This window comes from Coenobita brevimanus, chromosome 63 (assembly GCF_032717465.1).
Source record: "Coenobita brevimanus isolate Jiangsu-jjx chromosome 63, ASM3271746v2, whole genome shotgun sequence".
Taxonomy (NCBI): domain Eukaryota; kingdom Metazoa; phylum Arthropoda; class Malacostraca; order Decapoda; family Coenobitidae; genus Coenobita; species Coenobita brevimanus.
Genome location: NC_137016.1, coordinates 17,952,047 through 17,971,715, shown reverse-complemented (window position 1 = coordinate 17,971,715; position 19,669 = coordinate 17,952,047).

Genomic DNA, 19,669 nt, shown 5'->3' with positions numbered 1-19,669 from the left:
AGAAACCTGTTCCTACATTCCCACCGAAACTTTTCCTTCGTGTTCTCTTCATTCCTCAGCTCAAGATCATAATTATTACCTCCTGTACAATTATCATTAACGTTTCTCTTAAGTTTTATTTTAATCTTTGACACAACAAGTTGATGACCACTACCTGTATCTGCCCCCCTCCTTACGCAAACATCTTGCAAATAACTCCTGTGCCTTCTGCTAATTACAATGTGGTCAATCTGGTTTACAATATTTACCATATGGTGAAGTCCAAGTAGTCTTATGTATTTTTCTATGGTCAAAGATAGTTCCACCAATTATACGGTCATTTGCCAAACAAAAGCTTCCAAATCGCACCCCATTTTCGTTTCTTATACCAACACCCTCCTAACCCATACAATCTTCAAAGCCATATCTACTACTGCCAACAATCGCATTAAAATCACCAATGCAAACTAACACATCATGTCTTGCCACTCTATTCACTACATCCTGCAGCTTCTCATAAAAGTCATCCTTCATTTCATCAGCAGCCTCATTTGTCGGAGCGTACCCTACAACCATACTGATATTACCATGGTCAGATTTTAAGCTAGCATAAAGCAAGCGCTCATTAATTGGTTCAAACTCACACACTGCCTTACAAGCATCTCTACTCGGCAGTAAGCCTACTCCTTGGTAATGATTTCCATCACTCCTACCAGAAACCAGCATAGTAATACCATCTTCTAAATTCATTTTATCAGCTCCAAGCAACCTCATTTCTGTAAGAGCACAAATATTCATCTTGTATTCCTTGAACATTAAAAGAAGTTCCTCCATTTTACCAGCCTGATTGAGAGTTCGAACATTCCAGTTTCCTATTCTTAAGGTTCTTTTTGGATGTATAATCTTATTTCCACACCGTGGGATTATTAGTACCCCTTGCCCACTTAAGGGTTGCACGAAACTGAAGGCCATTGCCTCGTAACCAGAGTTCATCAAGATTTCTTAGGCAGAAAAATATTTTACCCTGGAGCCAATCCCAGTGGCTCGCAGGAACCAGACAGTGGAGAGAGGAAATTAACTAAATGAAAGTAAAATGCAGAGGGTTTGGACGGACAAAGTACAAGTGAAAGAAAGAGAGCAAAAAGAATGTAGATAAAAGTGTCCCATTTAGTCGCCTCTTACGACAAGCAGGGAATACTGGGGAAGTATTCTATCCCCCCTTCCCCAAGGGGATATATATATATATATATATATATATATATATATATATATATATATATATATATATATATATATATATATATATATATATATATATATATATATATATATATATATATATATATATATATATACACTGTGTTGTTGAGTGAAGACGAAGGGGAGCTGCAAGGCTTGGTGGATGAGTTTGGGAGAGTGTGTAAGAAACGGAATCTAAAGGTGAATGTAGGGAAGAGTAAAGTGATGGTCTTTGAGAGAGGTGAAGTCAGTGAATGTACAGCGAGGTTGGATGGTGAGGAATTGGAAAATGTGAGTACGTTTAAGTACTTGGGTAGTGTGATGAGTAAGGATGGAGGTTTGGAGGATGAAGTGCTTGAAAGAGTACAGCAGTGAAGAAAGGTTGCTGGTTCTTTGAAAGCAGTGATAAGAAACAGGGAAGTGAGCATGGAAGTGAAAAAGTTACTACATGACAGTATTGTGATACCAACTCTAATGTACGGAAGTGAAGCTTGGACGTTGTTGGAAGGACACAAGTCAAGAGTGAGAGCAGTGGAAATGAGTTATTTAAGAGGAGCCTGTGGAGTCACATGGAGAGACAGGTTGACGAATGAGGATATAAAGGAGCGTTGTGGTGTGGATGTGGATGTGATAGGAAGCGTTATGAGGAATACACTGAGGTGGTTTGGCCATGTGGAGAGGATTGAGGGTGATAGACTGACGAAGAAAGTGTATGTGAGTGAGGTGGAGGGGGGAAGAGGGAGGGGGAGGCCGAGAATGAGATGGAGGGATGGGGTGGAGAGGTATATGAGAGAGGGGGGTGTGAGTTGGGAGCAGGGCAGTGAAATGGGGGGGGGGACAGGGTGACTTGGAGGCGATTTGTTTGTGGCCACCCCAAACGGGATTGAGGCGTCTGGCAATAGAATAAGAAGAATTTCATATCTCTCGATACATATAAAAAAGACAACTAATACATTTCATCATCATAAAGGCAGCAGCAGCTGCAGCACCGTATAAGCAGCAACAGAAACAGCAGTACATATTCTGTATATACAAAGGACTGTACTTATGATCACTACATAATAGGTGATGTACTTTTCAAATATATATAAGTGAAAAAAAATCATATTAAAAGTAATGATAAAGACCTGAGGACATCATAGTGCACATACACATTATTATCCTATTCGAAAATTAATAGCATCAGTCAATTATATAAAATGTCCACGGTAAATAATAAAAGTTGTCATAAATGCAATTAAAAAGATGTACTTAGTGAAATATAAATGCCAGCAGCCATAAAAAACAAAAAGGTCCCAACAAAATATAAAAGCTAGCAGCCATAAAAAATGAAATAGTCCAAATAAAATATGAAAACTAGCACCGATAAAAAACATAAAAAGTTCCAAGGTAAAATATGAAATCTAGTAGCTATAAAATACACAAGGAGCACGCCTGTGATCATGCCTTTGTACCCATTCAGTCCTTGATCTTAAAATATGTAGCTCTTCATGAACTGGACTGAAATTATGTAAGTATTCAAAGTGATTAATCAGCTACTGCATTATATATATATATATATATATATATATATATATATATGAAGCCGAAGCTGAAACCGAAACCTAATATTGTAAAAGTTTTGAAGCCAAAGCCATTAGAAAGATATGGAGCCAAAGCCGAAACCGAAGCCAGATATTGCAAAAGTTGTGAAGCAGAAGCCGCAGCTGCAGCATGAATGTCCTGGCTTCATTTAGTCGAGGCCGGCTTTGGCCCTTTCAGTGCATATTTGTCGTTTTAGCTAACGGATCGGATTCGAAGCCGTCTTCAGTTGAACCAAGATGCGCAGTTATCGTCGGCCAAAGTGATACGAAACCGACACAAGTATTTTTTTATGGAAACCAAGACAGTCTTCAGATCTCTCCGAAGCGAGGTTCTCGCATGGAGAGACTAAAACTGGCCAGCAGGGACAAGTGAGTGATAAATAATTTCGTCATATGATGTTTTACGGCAACCCCTATGTTTATGTTTTGATCAGTGGCTGTAATATTTCTGTTTTGCGTGGCCAGACTTATTTGCAAACGGAAAGCGGCCCAACACGCGTTTCGAATCCCAAACTCCAGCGTGCTCCCCCCCCTCCACAGAAAAAAAAAAAAAAACTATATCTGGGCGTTAGCTGGAGTGAGATGGATAAATTGTCCCCGGAGGTTTACGGTAACCATTCGAGGGACTACAGCAATAGAAATAATTTGCGCGAGAATATGAGGGGACTATGTATAGGGTATGAGATAATAAAAGATGCGTGCTAGGAATCCTGCATAGTAGTCTGGATGATAATACGGTCCATGATGTCTGCAAGATGCTTTGGACTCAGATGTGTGTGTGTGTGTGTGTGTGTGTGTGTGTGTGTGTGTGTGTGTTTTCAACTTTCCCTTCCCCTCCACCGACCTTTACTACCTCCTCTTCTCTTCCTTTATTCGACCTTCCCTTACCTACCTCTATCCTTCAATTCCTGACCCATTTTCTTCCTTTCCTTCGTTCCTTCGCCTTTCTCTCCCTTTCCCTCATCCTGCTCTCCCTTCAATTCATTCCATTCCTCCACCTCCCTCCTTATCTCCCCTCTCCTCCCTGCCACAGCCCCGGCCAGTTATCCTAACATGCAGTTAGTAGTGCATTGTGGGTGGCTGGGGGGAAGTGTAATGAGTGAGGTGTTAAGTGGTGGGGATGCAGGTGGTTGATGAATGGTGAGGGGTAGGGAGGAACGGCTGCTTGTCACACGAGAGAGAGAACACAAACGACGGTGATTCTGGACAGGAAAAAAGGAAACACAGCGATATCCAGAGCCGGAGGGGAGAAGGGAGATAAAAAAAAAAGGGGGGGGGGAGGGGCAGAGACGAAGAGAGACAAGAGGCAGCTTTCACTCTCTGTTCTTTCACTATTTTTTTTTTTTTTCGCCTTTCTCTTTTTCTCTCCTCCCTTTCACTAATCTCCGTTTTTGTCTCAGTACTATCTTTCACTCTTGCGGTATTTTCAGTTTTTCTTCTCATTGTTTAATCCGTCTCATCTGTGTGTGTGTGTGTGTGTGTGTGTGTGTGTGTGTGTGTGTGTGTGTGTGTGTGTGTGTGTGTGTGTGTGTGTGTGTGTGTGTGTGTGTGTGTAACAAGATCATTCAGTGACAGCAGGATTAAAGTGATAAATACGTCTTGGTACTGATGGATATAACACGGTACCTTCACCAAGGGTCCCCTGATGTGAGACTGGATGATATTATATAATTATTTTTTAGCCTTTCATAATGGGCTTAATATTTATTTTAGTCTTGCTGTTAGATGCCAGAATTTTTATTTAGCTTAGTAAAGCGTCCTTGCAGTCGTAGAAATAGTAGTAGTGGCAGCAGTACTAAATGTAGGAATAGCAATAGTAATGGTGGTGGTGGTGGTGGTTGTAAATGTAATATTAGTTGTAGTAATAGTAGTAGAAGAGATAGTAGCAGCAGCAGCAGTAGCAGTAGTAGTAGTAGTAGTGGTAGTTGTAGTAGTAATAGCAGTAGCAGTAGCAGTATTTGAAGCCAGATGTTAATCAGAAACGTGAACCTGATGGACCGTAGAATGAAGTTGCCCTTCTTCTGCAGTTCCACCACCAGGTCATATTTGTGCCACTGTGTGAAGGAGTTCCTCACCAGCACCCCTGGTAGTTAGAAAAAAAAAAGTCAAACAAGGCCACATCTAATCCTTACAACTCGAGGCGTCTCTCATGCTATATGGAATTGTCTGGAGGCACCGTAACAAGAAAAAAGAGATGAACAGTACACAAGAAAACCTACACAAGTCAAAATTTAATACAAACAAGAATATAATCGACTCTGTATCATCGTACTGTGCCGGAGAAATTAGCCCTTCTACGACGATGTCGTTTCTTTCATTTTATTCAAACTCTTTCCAGAAAATTGTAGGTGGGTCAGGATAGAATTCTTTAGCTGCTGGAGTTAGATATTATTATTATTATTATTATTATTATTATTATTATTATTATTATGTGGTGTGTGGAAGGAAGAGAAGACGGAGGGGGGTGCAAGGAACAGCGTGGTGGACTGAAGAGGTGAAACAGGCTGTGGCACAAAAGAAGAAAGCATGCAATGAATGGATGAGAAATAGGGGCGTGGAAGAGGTTGAGAGGCGGAAGAGAGAGTTATATGTAGAAAGGAAGAGAGAGGTGAAAAGATTAGTAAGAGAGTAAGAAGAGAGTGGATGAGGAATTTGGAAGAAATTTGAGTGTAAAGTGGAGGGACTGTAAGAAAATGTTCTGGAGAGAGGTGAAAAGAGTAAGACAGGGTGGAAGTGAAGTTAGCAGGGGAGTGAAAGATAAAAATGGTAGATTACTAGTGGAGAAGGGAGAAAAAGTGAGCAGATGGAGAGAACACTTTAAGGAATTGTTGAACGTAGAGGATGGAAGTAATGCGAGTATAAGTGGCTGGGGAATGGCTGGGAGAAGGAGGGAGGTGAGAAGACAGGAAGAAATCAGTAGGATAGAAGTTGTGAAAGCAATGAAGAAAGTTAAATCGGGGAAAGCCCCAGGAATTGATGGAGTGTGTGGTGAAATGCTGAAGCATGGGGGAGAGATAGTAGTAGAATGGATGTGGAAGATGTGCAGATTGGCTTGGGAGGAAGGTAGAGTCCCGGAGGATTGGAAGTCAGGTATAATTATTCCCTTGTACAAAGGAAAAGGGGAAAAAGAAGTGTGTGGTAACCATAGGGGCATTTGTCTTCTTAGTATAATAGGAAAAGTGTATGGTAGGATACTTATTGACAGAGTTAGAGAAAGAACAGAGAAATTAGTTGGAGAAGAACAGGGAGGCTTTAGGAAGGGAAGAGGTTGTGTAGATCAGATATTCATTCTCAGATCTTTAGTGGAAAAGTTTCTAGAGAAGGGAAAGAAGTTGTATGCGGCATTCATGGATTTGGAGAAAGCATATGACAGGGTGGATAGACAAGGATTGTGGAAAGTGTTAAGAATATATGGAGTAGATGGAAAGTTGAATGCTGTGAAGAGTATGTACGATGGTGCGAAGGCTGCAGTGCGTGTGGATGGTGAACTAAGTGAATTTTTCTCTTTGAAGGTTGGGTTGAAACAGGGATGTGTCATGTCTCCATGGTTGTTCAATCTGTACATGGATGGGGTAATAAAAGAGGTACAAGGTAGGGTAGTGGATGTTGGAGTGGCCATGGTGAGAGAGGATAGTGTTTGGAAACTCCCTGTACTGTTGTTTGCAGATGATACTGTGTTGTTGAGTGAAGACGAAGGAGAGCTGCAAGGCTTGGTGGATGAGTTTGGGAGAGTGTGTAAGAAACGGAATCTAAAGGTGAATGTAGGGAAGAGTAAAGTGATGGTCTTTGAGAGAGGTGAAGTCAGTGAATGTACATCGAGGTTGGATGGTGAGGAATTGGAAAATGTGAGTACGTTTAAGTACTTGGGTAGTGTGATGAGTAAGGATGGAGGTTTGGAGGGTGAAGTGCTTGAAAGGGTACAGCAGGGAAGAAAGGTTGCTGGTTCCTTGAAAGCAGTGATAAGAAACAGGGAAGTGAGCATGGAAGTGAAAAAGTTACTACATGACAGTATTGTAATACCAACTCTAACGTACGGAAGTGAAGCTTGGACGTTGTTGGAAGGACACAATCAAGAGTGAGAGCAGTGGAAATGAGTTATTTAAGAGGAGCCTGTGGAGTCACATGGAGAGACAGGCTGACGAATGAGGATATAAAGGAGCGTTGTGGTGTTGATGTGGATGTGATAGGAAGCGTTATGAGGAACACACTGAGGTGGTTTGGCCATGTGGAGAGGATGGAGGGTGAAAGACTGACGAAGAGAGTGTATGTGAGTGAGGTGGAGGGGGAAAGAGGGAGAAGGAGGCCGAGGATGAGATGGAGGGATGGGGTGGAGAGGTATATGAGAGAGGGGGGTGTGAGTTGGGAGCAAGGGAGTGAAATGGCGTGGGACAGGGCGACTTGGAGGCGATTTGTTTGTGGCCATCCCAAACGGGATTGAGGCGTCTGGCAATAGATAGATAGATAGATAGATCATTATTATTACTACTACTACTACTACATGTCCAGTCGAATATGTAAAAAAACAGTTATTTTCATAGTGACGTCATACTCCTACTTAAGGCATTGTTCGCCACAAATTGTGATTTAGTATTTGTGGGAAGGAAAGGGGGGAAAGAGGGGAGAGGGGAGAAAGTGAGGAAGGAGGAAAAAAAAAGAGAGATTTGGCATAGACGGATGAAGGAAAAAAGAAAGGAGGAAAAGATAAGATGGGTCGGTTAAGATGTAGCTAAGGAAAACGAAAGGAAGGGGAAGATGAAACAGTGAAAAAATGGAGTAAGGGAAAAAAGACGGAAGAGAGAAAGTGAAGAGATAGGGAGACAGAAGGAAGGAAGGAAGAAAGGTAGGAAGAAAAGCAAGACAAAATAAAATAACCAGGTTCAAAGAAGGAAGGTATGCAAGGAGAAAGGCAAGACAGAGGTAAGACAAATAGCTTCAAGGAAGGAAAGTAGGAAAGGAGACAAGCAAAACAGAGATAAGGCAAACATATCAAGGGAAGAAGTGTAGGTAGGGCCAGGATGTTCACCGTCTGCCTAACACAGTGTAACCCTCGATGACGTATCTAACCTTGAAAAATAATAATTAGCCCTTTACCATAAGCCTACTGTAGGCCTATGTGTAAAGTGTGTAAATGTGTATATCATTTACACAGACCTTGCCCAGATTTCCATCCTTTTTCCAGTATATTTCATGAAGCTCAGTGGCAGAAAAGGACAATGTCATGGCTCTACATCATTTCCATGGTACTTCTTCGTGACTAGAATTAAACTCTACTACTAATCTATTGTTGCAACTCGGCACTCAAAATGTAGGGATGACAGTTTTAGTCCAAATTAAAGTAAAAGTAGTATAGTATGGCTGCATAAATAAGGCTTCCACAGGATTGGATGGCGGGGAGTGGGGTTAGGATGGTGAGCAGGGGAGAGATTCTTGAAAAACAATAGGCTGGAGGTGTATGCCTTTCATCAACACAATAAATCTTCAAATTAGAGAGGATTTCTTGTTTCATGATTCAGCGTTCAAATAGTCCTGAGTTTCGACAAATTTAAATTAGAAATATCCGTTTTCCACGTTATCTTCCCCTCCTTCCTGATGTTCATTTGTCTCCTTGTCAGGTTCACATCCTGCAAACGTTCTCCTCCCCTCGCCTGTGTCTCTCCTTGCCTTAGTTTTCTGTACAGTATTTTGCATCGCTGTTTCCTCCTACATGTTCCAGTCCTCCTTGTATCTCTCTCCTATTCTTTCCTCGTGTTTTTTTTCCACTTTTTTCATTTTTCCCTCTTCCCGTCTCTCTCTCTCTCTCTCTCTCTCTCTCTCTCTCTCTCTCTGACTGTTGACTCGGCCGTCTATTTTATCCTCAAATTGAAGCGATCGGCTTGTGGTATAAAAGAATGATTGAACCACACTGGAAAAATGGATAAATTGCTACTGTGATTCATATACGGCATATTTCAAAATATTTTCAAACTCTCTCTCTCCCTTTCTTCCCTCTCTCTCTCTCTCTCTCTCTCTCTCTCTCTCTCTCTCTCTCTCTCAAAATTATCTTTATACCTTATCTTCTCTTACATCCTTTGCTTCCCACCCCCATCCATCCACCTCCATCCATCCATGTTTTTCCTTTCTCTGTGTTTTTCTCTATTGCTTCTTTTTCTCGGGTCCTTCAGTGTATCTCGTTGCTTTTCACATGTGTCCTGTTTTTCATTTTTCTCTCTAATTTTCTGTCCTTCTCACCGCTATTCATCCTCCAGTCGTCGCTACATTTAATTTTCCTGTGTTTTTTTCTCTTGCTTTTGTATTTCTTTCTTCCATTTTTTTCCCATCCTTCTTCTCCATTTTCTCTCACTCTCACGTTTGTCTTCTCTTTCCATGTTATATAGCGAAGTGATGATTTTTTCCTTTCTGGCTTCCCTCATGCACTAATTTTCCTTTTGTCTCACTACATCCTACTCCTCCTCCTAATCACCATCATCATCGTCATCATCATTGTCTCGCCCACCCCTAATATCTGGAGGGAAACACGGTAGACGATAATGATGATGATGATGATGATGATGATGATGCGTTTCCCCAGACTTCCTTTCCTTGCTCTTCACTGTCATTAGTCTGTACTTGCCAGCCTTTCTCTCTCGTATGTCATCTCCTATTTTCCTCCATTTCCTTGCTTCTCTCATCCATCAGTCTTCCTTTTGACTCCCTTCCTTTATTCTTTCATCCAGCCTTCCTCTTCACCTTCATCTTCAACATGTCAGGCTTTTTCTCGCTCATCCCCTTCCCTTTCAAGCACATTCTTTAATTTTCCCTCACTCTCACATTATATTCCTTTTTTCCTCCCTTTCCCCCCACTCCCTTCCTAACTTCACATTGGCACTTCTGTCTTATTCTTTCCCAGTCTCCTTCCCTCCCTCCTTTCACCTCAATTCCTTTCTTCATCACTCCTCATTTTTTCATTCCGTTTCTCTGTCTCACTCTCTCCTTTTCCCACCAATCCCACTCTTCCCCCTCCACTCCCTCCCTTCTTCCTTCACCCACTCCATTATTCCTCACTCCTTCTTTTGTTTACCTCACGCTCTCCCTCTTCCTTCCCTCTCATCCTATTCCTCCGCCCTTCCACCTCTCACTCACCCATTCTTTCTCCCTAGTGCTGCTTACCTCCAGCTTTTTTTTTTTTCTTTTAGGTAATGAAGAAGGAACCATAGGCCAGAAACCCGGAAGACTGTTCCCTCCAAGAAAAAACAAAAACAGTATAACAGAAAGCTAAATCATGAGAAGTGTCAAGAGGGAGGTGTTAAGTGTGGTGGATACAGATTGTTGATAAGTGGTGGGTGGTGGGGGTTAGGGAGAAACGGCTGCTTGCCACAAGAGAGAGAGAGAGAGAAAGAGAGAGAGAGAGAGAGAGAGAGAGAGAGAGAGGGAGATGGGACAAGATGTTAATGGCCTTCAGCCTTCACAATAAACACGGATATATTGCCCCTTTTGTTCAATTCTGCTTCCCCCCGACCTGATATTTGTGTTTGTGTGTGTGGTTCTCACTGGCCTACCTGAGAGAGAGAGAGAGAGAGAGAGAGAGAGAGAGAGAGAGGGGGAGGGAGGGAGGGAGGGAGGGGCAGGGCCTGTGATGAGGGAGTTAGAATCACCTTAATTCCAGTCCCTTGTTGCGTTCCCTTCCTGAGACTCCTTGCCTAATACTCACGATGGGGATGCGTGGATGGATGGCCATGTCCCACCACCTGAATAAAATCATCGGAAACTTGAAGGAATAAAGAGAAAATGTGCGTCACGCTGAAGAGTTTGATTCCAGTTTGTTGTTGTTGTTGTTGCTTTTGTTGTTGTTGGTGCTGGTGTTGTTGGTGGTATGGTGTTGTTATTGCTGTTGTTGTTGTTGTTGTTGTTGTTGCTGTTGTTATTGTTGTTGTTGTTGTTGCTGTTGTTATTGCTGTTGTTGTTGTTGTTGTTGCTGTTGTTGTTGCTGTCGTTGTTGCTGTTGTTGTTGCCGTTGTTGTTGTTGTTGCTGTTGTTGTTGTTGCTGTCGTTGTTGATGTTATCGTTGATGTTGCTGCTGTTGTTGTTGTTGTTGTTGTTGTTGTTGTTGCTGTTCTCGTCGTTGTCGTTGTTAGCCATCATTAACCTAGTCAGGGCTACAGATTCTTCATAAATTAAAACTTTCTAATCGTATACCCTGTTCACTTTAACTTGGACTAAAATTGCCTTCTGCTAAGTTGTAACACCAAATAAACACTTGAATATGGTGCTAGTCACGAGGAAGTGACATGGGAATGAATACAGCCGTAGTATTGTTATGTTGACGTACATAAAATAAGATGCAAAAAGGCCGAAAATCTGAGCAAAGTCAAAATGAAAGAACTATAATCTCAGGTATATTAAAAAATACGCCATGGCATAGAAGGGGCTCAGGCAACAAGGATGATCAGAGTGGTATATGAGCAGTGGTAAGGCAGGGAGCAGATGGTGGAGGGAGAAGGAGAAATGTTAAGATAGGAGAATGGACATGCATAGATGGCACTGAGAAAACATAATGAAGATAGGAAGAAAGAAAATTGGGAACTGAAGGAAATTTGAAAGTAGCAGAAAGAGAGAACATCAGATGAAAGAGGAAAGGAAGGAAAAAGAATATATACAGATAATAGTGAAAAAAATCAGAAGGTAGGGAACGAGAAAATATAAGAAGAAATTAATGATATTCTTGACCACTTTCTAGGTTTAAAATTGAGAACGTTGGTTGGTTGACTGTGCGGGAGGAGAGAGAAGGAAGTGGGGGGGTGGGGGAGATTAAAGTGGGAGAGGAAGAAGGCAGAACGGGAATGGAAGGAGAAGGAAGGAAGCACTGAGAGAGAGAGAGAGAGAGAGAGAGAGAGAGAGAGAGAGAGAGAGAGAGAGAGCAATTGGGCTGAGTCTGTGATTCAGTTAACAGGATCAGTGTTAGGTACGATGATCCCTGGCCTAATGCATTCACCTGCTTAACCTCTGCCTCCAGACTGTGTGTGTGTGTGTAAAATTTCCTCTCTCTCTCTCTCTCTCTCTCTCTCTCTCTCTCTCTCTCTCTCTCTCTCTCTCTCTCTCTCACCGCCATAATCTCCGTCATGCTCGGATTCCCTTACAATGTAGACTTACTACTGTGTGTACCCTGATCGACTGACAATCCGACAGACAGAAGGACGGATTGACTGGAAGATGATCGGTGAAATGGTAGATAAAGCAACGGAGAGGCGGATGGACAAAAACTCATTACGAAAATAAAATGACTAATGGATAGACAGATAAATAGAAAGCTGGAATGGGGATGTGGCCAAACCTATGGACAGATAGATACAGAGATGAGTTGAGCTGTGTACGGAGATGACCAGGTTGCTAAGTTGATGCTATGACAGTTTTATGAACCCCGCATAAGCACAACGGATATGGAATGGTGGCAGACACAGATCACGGATATTACTTACTGTAACAATAAATTCTTACCATGTTCCTGAAACTGCAAAAAATCTCCTGAATGACCACCAAAACTGGTTTGTCTTGATTATTGTTAAAGCCACAATATCTCCACACATCACCGGGCAAGCCTGTGGAAAGTAATGGGTGCTTTTTACATAGCATTTTTTTTTTTTAACATTCGCTAACATACTACAGAAAAGACCCCAAAACATCAAACTGAGCACAAAAAATGAGTCAAACGTGTCATTTCAAAGTTGCGTAAATATCAGGCAAACTGCATGGTACATTTCTTTTAACTAAAATAACACTGGCAAGATTGTTTGAACACATTCCACACTTTCAAGTATGGACGCATATGACTAAATTATTGTTGTAATTATGATTATTACTATTATTTTATTTTCCGTTAATATTATCGTCAGAGTCAGCAAGATCTTTTTCACTGTTAGCTATTTCATTGTTATTAAGAATTGAGAGGTGATGTAAAATTCTGATTATGCATGAGAAACCAAGCCTTAAGAAGAGACCAAAAACTGCAGCAGTGAAGTTATTCAAGGCAAAAGGGAATTCAGAATCATCCTAAACATTAGAGCACAGATGACTGCTTTCCTAGTTTCTTCTAACTACCGCTAAGTGAGTTTATGCAGGCTAAGAGTGGATGGCACATGAAAAAAATAGAAAATGTAAACCTGAAGCCGAGTATGGTTGGGTTGATGTTGGAATGATTCAGTGGACCATTATATAGGGTTTGTTGATAGATATCCCACTTTTGTCCTTTCTCCCTTCTTGTTTGTTGGATCTTAGCCCACTCCATCCTTAGGTGGGAAAAATAGTAGCATGATGGTGATGATGATGGTGGTGATGATATTGATGACGATGATTCTAGCTACTGTAGTTGTGTCAATACTCAAGTGCATGATCAGGAGTGGTTACCCGGGCACTCAACACGTAATAGTCGCATGTACTGTACATTGACAAAAGAATAGTTACTTTCACTGCTACATTCCACAAGTCAGGTGTTTAAAATCACCAGTGTACGATTTGTCCTGTGTTATGGAACATAGGCGATAATTTGGCTTCACCATGAATTATAAGTTACTCACTAAGGTGCTGAATGAATAAACAGACATATCAACCTGGGTGTTAATTTACTCAGAAAACAGTTGATAAAGCATCTGCATAAATAACTTTACAGGTGGATTACTTAGAAGTGAGAGCAACTGTAATCAGCCTGAAGCTTTTAATTACTGAATTTAAAAGTAAAATAGAGCGGAAACATAGAGAAATTTTGTTTAGGGTCAATTTCTAGTTACTCGGGATTACCAAACACTTTTTTTTTAACGTGCGTAACCTCGAATGAGGTTATTTTTTCTCATTCTTTCTGCCTTGATATCTTTTCCTTTTTCTTCCTGTCTGCATTCCATTCCCTCTTTTCCTATTTTCAGTCTCCTTCATCAGTATATCCTTGTCCCATCACCACTTGCCCCTTTCCTCACCACTGACGATGCACCTCCCTGTTTCTTCTTGTGTCCTTTTATCTGCTCATCACACAAACTCTTGCTAACTGCTTGGTAACTTCTTCATAGATAAACTTCCCGCCTGTCAGCCTTTATTCTCCCTTCCTTTGATGTTTTCCTCCTTTCGCTGGATGTGTATTTCGTTTTTTTCTCCTTTACCTATATCCCTTGGTATTTCCTTTGTAAACTTCTCAGCTGTATGGCTTATGATTCGTTCATTTGCTGTTTTTCTGCTATTGCGCTGGCTGATTGTTCCTCTTTTACCCTTTCCTGCAAGCTTGTTGACTTTCCCTTAGTCGCTCTTTGTCAATGCTCTTTTCAACTGTCTGCCTTTTTTTTTTTTTTTTTTTTACTCCCTTCCCTGCTCTTGTGTTGGCTGTTTATTTCATTGCTTATTCCTCAGTATTTTATTCTTTACTTACTCTCCCTTCGTCACCCGTCGGTAAAAGCTTTTTTGCTGTCTGTCTTTATTCTCCCTTCTTTTGCTGTCTCCCGGTTTCGCCATGGCTGTTTATGCTTCTGCTTATCGTCTTGTAATATTTTGTCCTCTTACGTTACGTTTATCATTCTTTACCAAGTGATTTCTCAACGTTGCCTTTTTTTTTTTTTTTTTGCTCTCCTTGCTTTAGTCTGTCTATCTGTCTATCTATCTATTGTCAGACGCCTTAATCCCGTAAAGTGTGTGTGTGTGTGTGTGTGTGTGTGTGTGTGTGTGTGTGTGTGCTGTATAGTTATTTGCATGTATGTGTTAGATAGGGGTATACATTTGTATATGGGTGTTATGATCCTGTTTACCTGTATATGTGATAAGAGAGGGTCATTCCTGTGAGTATAGTGTGACCTCTGACCATGTGTGTGTACATGTGTGTGCGCGGGGTTGTGGGTTTATGTGTATGTTTGTATGTATTTACGTGTTTGCCAAAGTCAGCGAGAGAGGGGTTATTGTTGACTCCAGTGTTTGTTTAAAAATTAGTGTGTTTACCAGCGATCTAGTCATATTTGTTTCTCTGTTTGTTTATTTTGTATTAATGGTGCAAGGTAAATGGGAAGTGAAAAGCTGAATGTAAACTTGTGCTGCCCTTTTTTAGATTCGTATTTCTACTTTTTTGTGCAGTTATGTTCGTAAGTTTGGACATTAAGTGACTCATCTCACACACACACACACACACACACACACACACACACACACACACACACACACACACACACACACCTTTCCATCCTTTCTTTTACCTTAAGTATTTAAAAAAAAAAAAAAAAAAATTTACAACCCGAGTTGCGATGCGAGGGGAGAGACAGTGTTTTCATTTCATTTCATTTCAGTTGTAAAGTTGGCTGGCTGGCTTTGTTTGTGTGTGGGTAAACAAGATATCTCATGAACGGCTTGAGCTATCAACAAGAAACTTTGAGGGTATCAAGATATGGCCAAAATCTTAGGCCAGTTCGAAAATGGGCACTCGGGTTCAAGGTCGTCACTAAAAGGGCTGCCAAATGTCGACTAGTTGACCTTTAGTGACATTGACCTTGACCCCGAGTGACCATTTTCGAACGCGTCCAAGATTCTGCCCATATCTTGATACCCTAAAGGTTTCATGTTGATAACTCAAGCCGTTCATGAGATATCTTGTTTGCCCACACACAAACAAAGCCAGCCAACCAACCTCACAACTGAAATTAAAACATTACCACTCCGCTCGCTTATCACCCGCACTGTGAAGCGAGCGAAGTGGTAATGTTTTCAGTTGTGAAGTGAGCTGGCTGGCTTTGTGTGTGTTTTACATCCTGAATTTGCATCAAATCAGAAATGGAGATGCAAAATTATGTGCCAGGGAAAACCTCTCTGGCTACTCGGGTGGTGAGATCCTATCGCGAGGTGGCTTCTGGCTACTCATGTTTCACTGCTAAGCCACCCTCTTCCTACCACGATCCTCTCTCCCTCCTCCACTCCTCTCCTTCCCCCTTTATAACGAATATCGTTTTGTGTTTCCTGACAGACGGACCTCCTGATAAATGGACAGACGGACTGACTGGCAAATGGATAGATATACAGGTAGATAGGACAAAGACTGACAAATGAATAGATGTATAGGTAGATAAAAGAATGGACTCTATTTATCTGTATCTATTTATCTTTATCCATCTGTCTATCTATCTATCTGTCTATATATCTAACTTAATGCGCCACGCTTCCCTCCATACACCACAGCACACTTTGACAAACATCTCTCCCTCAGGCACACCTTCCCCTCCGCCACGCCTTCATCACACTTCTCCATCCCCAACACAGCTCCCTACACCACACATGTCTCTTCTACCACATACCTCCTTCCCTTCATTACACTTCTCCATCTCCACCACAGCTCCCTACACCACATCTCTCTCTTCTATCACACCACCCTCCCTTCACCACACCTGGTATCTCTTTGCTCACCTCCCCTCTCACCAGCACACTGTATCATCCTTTTTCCACATACACCACTACATTTCTTTCCCTACCACACCTCTGACACCTCATTACATATTTCTCCCCATGACATTGGTCTCCCAACCATACCCCTATTCCCACACTGCATTTTCATCTTCCCGCTCTCCGTCACCACCACTCCTGTGTCACCACGCAACGTCTTCCCACCACACCCCCGCCACCACACTGCATCTGTCTCGCTTCCACACCTTTCAAACCACCTCACGCCTTGTTCTTCTTTCACCTAACCTTTCCTCACCACGTTGGTCTTCCACACCTCGTCTTACCTCCACATCCTTATCACCAAACTATACCTCTTCCCACATCATACTCTTGATTCTACCATTTCCTTACTACCACACAACATCACAGCGCCCTCCCTTGCACACCTTTATCACCACAGTACACGTCTCTCTTCTGACGCCACGCCACTCTCCCCATCACACCAGTTTTTCTACCACACCTCACCTCTCTTCCCACCCCACCCCTCCCCGTATCGCAACAGAATAGCACCCCTCCCCTCACCAATCACTCCCTTTCCTGTTCTGTGCCCCATTTTACCCCAGTCCAGCGGTTCATTCCCTCTGATTGCTGTAGTTTTCCCTTTCACCTCTATCAGTGGCCATAGTTCACTATCCTACTTTATTTTTCACTCTTGCCATTAAACGTTTGCTCTAACCATGCCTGTATTTTGGTCTTTTCACTAACCCATTCAGTATGATAACGAATTTTTCATTTTGGTTATCATTCATACAATTTTATTTGTTAAAGAGAGATCCTACGTACTGAAACAATTAGTCCGAACGCTTTGCATTCAGTCCCTACTGTGATTTATACCTCATCAATTAAGTTCATACCTTCCATTTACTTGTATATTTCCTCTTATTTCAGTAAACTCCGATCTAGCACATATTTTTCTTTTTATCTGCTTCTCACTTTCTCTTATACTACACGTAATATATTCGTTTACATTAAAGTCTTACCCACTACGGGCATACACTTTTCCACTCTTTTCATTGTGTTCGTACCTTGCATGTGCAATGCCGACAGAAATATCGATTCCCTTCCTTGCGAAAGTAAGAAGACTGGGAGTGTGACATGCGATCTTCGGACGTTATTTTTAGATGCTGTGGAAGTGATTCATATCTACTCGTGCTGGACCAAAAAGTGGTGTAATATTTTGGCCTCCATCTGAACCTACAGTGTTTTCCATTGTGTTAAACTCAACCATCATTTCACATACGAGTATTATCATCTCTTCATTAAACTCTTGCCTTCCACTTCCACTATTTCTCATCTTTTCAATGGGCTCCCCCCTTCTAATTAGCCTTCACTTCTTAATCGTTCATTAACTCTTCAGTACAACGACGTTTCTGGTTCTCTCTTTACTTTTACTTTTCTTGATTTCATTAACGTTATCCCTTTTTATCTTTCATTTTCTTATTTTTTATTTTTATTATTGTTACTGTATTATTATTTTTTTTTTTGCTGCCTCCAGACGATATCAATCAGCTGTGGAGATACTTTCCGAGCTGGAGGGTTTAGGTCCAGCCGTCATTAATCCCTTCACTGTGAGGGGGGAAGAGGGCCTTTGGAGGTGAGTAAAGTTGGTTATCTTTATTAAAACAAAACGAAAATAGTGTCCTCTCATCTACAGTTATCCAAATTTCTATCAAACAACAAGTTATCGCTTTTATCTTTGGCTCGTATGACTGACTCACAGCTGAATAAGATCGTCTGGAGGCAGCTGGAATGAAATTAGACTTTCCGATCATAAAAGGGTTAAACTCTCTCTCTCTCTCTCTCTCTCTCTCTCCTTATTATATCTATCTATTTATCTAACTATCTATCTATCTATCTATTTATCTATCTATCTATCTATCTATCTATCTATCTAGATATACATAGATATTAATATTGTTTGTTATTTCCCTAAGCATTTCGGTAGCATGGAGACTTGTTCACTATGTTCTTCCTGGCTGTGGACTGCTGTATTTACCTGAAGGAGAGCCGTATCGTAGTGAAGGGACTGATGGGGATCGTGTCTAACCCCTTCACTACAACACCTGTCGCCTGAGACCTGAACAAAAGCGTCTGACGGCAGCAAGAATTAAGTACACAAGACATCATCGTACTGAAGGAAATAGTCCCGTCGCCTTCCCTTACCCACAGTTTATGATCTGCCTACAACGCCAACCATACACTAATTTGAAGCTTTTCTCCATTAGTTAAACCTATGCCTTTCACTTATCTACAGCTTCTTCCTTCCATTGACCTCCCAGTTTCGTTTAAGTTACGTTTTATTCTCTTCCTTAGTCCCTTAGAGGACAGTGTTCCACTTACATACTTTCTTCCGGCACCTCCAGGAAATCTTAATCAAGTGGTGGAAACTCTTGCCTTGTGAAGGATTAGAGTCACATCGATTAACTTCCCAGACTGGCAGGATCTCACTTTCGCTGCTGCCAGTCCATTATATTTAGCTGAGGTCAACGCTGCCTGTTGAACGGGTAACCTCACACTGCACTGATCGGCACTTATTCCCTCCTTCACAAAACGCCGACCTTATACGTACTGCAGTTTTTCTTTCCATCAGCTTATATCACCAGTAACTACAGGTATTTCTTTAATTTAATTCTTCTCATCTACATACATTTCTTTCACCATTTTATTATACACAAACACTTTTATTCATTACCACATCAGTTTTTTACTCCCTCATTCCCACTCGTACCATAATCAATCGTTATTGGCGCTTCGCAGCAGTGGTTTATTGCTTATTTTCTTGAAAGTTCCAAATTGCGTCTTATAATGTTGCCATCACCGCCAAAGTTACCATCCTGCTGGCTATTACACGCAAATAATTGGTAGTCACAGGTGTGCACACGTACTCACACTGGTAAGCTGGTTGGTACACAGGTACAATGGTTCAACAGGTACACTGGCTATAGCACTTGTGAAAGCTTGTACAATTACCTTCATTTAACACAGGGGATGGTGTGTCGGGGTGTTATGTGACACCAGTGTGTCTGTTTAGATCTGATTTGTTGTTGTAATCTGACCGATAGAACGGGCTTGTTCCAACACAGTACACGTGACACGTAAACAAATACACCTGTGTCATATAATACTTCCTTTACACCACACGCTGTACTACTTACAACTGAAGACTTATTACCAATATCATTATCGTTATTACTTTCAATTTTATCGTCACTGTGAGTAACAAGAAGAACAAAAGATAAAATGAAAAGAGAGGGACAGTAGTGATAAAAGGATCCAGAGCACTGGTGATGAAAGTTCAGTCAGGGGACACTAAGCGAGATTGGCAAAGTTCTGACTCTGTATGTGTGTGTGTGTGTGTGTGTGTGTGAGAGAGAGAGAGAGAGAGAGAGAGAGAGAGAGAGAGAGAGAGAGAGAGCAAGTTACTCAGTGATAAATTATTT